Below are 1,074 nucleotides of genomic sequence, written 5' to 3'. Positions count from 1 at the left end.
GTAGCCCCTTCTAATAAAAACGGTCAAAGCCGAAACAAAAGCATTGCTGTGGGAAGCCAAGAAGTTTCCCACAAAAAGGATGTCAGCTGGAGGGAGTTTGACCCAAGCGTGCGACTCCCCTGCGTGTTCTGGGGTGAAAAACCTGGATTCCGTTTGCAAATGGTTTCAGTTCCTCAAAAGCAACAGTTAGTCACACCTGCTCATTGAAAATGGTGTTGTTTGACACCAGGATGTAGATTTGTCCCAAAGGAAGAAGCTCAAATGGTCCCTGTGGAGTTTCATTCCCTTCCTTCTGGTCGGCTCTGCGCAGCCCAGGGATGGGGTGCCCCGGGCTGTCCCCCCGTGATGTGGGGCTGGGGCACAAACCTCCCCCCGGCCGGCTCGGCCGTGCGCGCCCTGGACTCCGGAGCAAGCTGACTGATAATTTATCAGCGCCTGATTAGGAGGAGTAGCGCCACGCGGCGATGCTTGAGCAACCAGGACTCGGTGACCTGGGGTGCGGGTGGATCCCAGCCGGACGCCCACTGCACCCCGAGCCCTCGGCACAGCGAAGCCAGGAGCAAGGGGAGCAGCAGACGAGGGGCCGCAGAGGCATCCCCTGGGGTCCCCGTTAGCTGGAAGCCAGGAGGAGCCAGCTGAGTGTCCTGGGCAGGGAGAGGGTGTCGTCTGAGCTCAGATTTTATGCCCCGAGAGGAGCCTGGCGCGGGGCACGTGCTCCTGGCCGTGCCGCGGGCTGCTGGCTGCTCCAGACATGGCTTAATTGCAGACGGGTCCTCCTTTAGCTCCCGCCCTTCCCGGGGTGTTTGCAGCCAGGGCCCGGTCTGGTCAGGGCGTTTGCTAGCCTAAACAACCCAACTTTTTGCTCTCCTATGATCGGTCTTTAATTACAGCTGAAGAATAAGATATAATTATCGTTCCTAGACTCTCTGACTCATCGGCTTCACCAGCGATTATTATTAGGGCTGATTGGTTATGAAACGTGTTCATTAACGCGTGTCTCGTGGTAATCTGTTTTAATTAGGAGGTATCTGAGTTTGTCTTGCACGTGGTCTTCAAGATGAAGGATTTAGGTCT

General features: G+C 56.0%; 1 protein-coding gene across 1 annotated transcript in view; it reads left to right on the top strand.

Moving 5' to 3' along the window:
- AQP8 (aquaporin 8) overlaps nt 1-1,074 on the top strand; it is a gene marked incomplete at both ends in the record, with an annotated part of 5,444 nt that overhangs the window by 281 nt on the left and 4,089 nt on the right. The gene's annotated exons all lie outside the window — the stretch shown is intronic.

Source organism: Eurypyga helias, unplaced genomic scaffold (assembly GCF_000690775.1).
Source record: "Eurypyga helias isolate BGI_N326 unplaced genomic scaffold, ASM69077v1 scaffold27087, whole genome shotgun sequence".
In the NCBI taxonomy this organism is placed as follows: domain Eukaryota; kingdom Metazoa; phylum Chordata; class Aves; order Eurypygiformes; family Eurypygidae; genus Eurypyga; species Eurypyga helias.
This window is presented reverse-complemented; position numbering and strand designations above follow the sequence as displayed.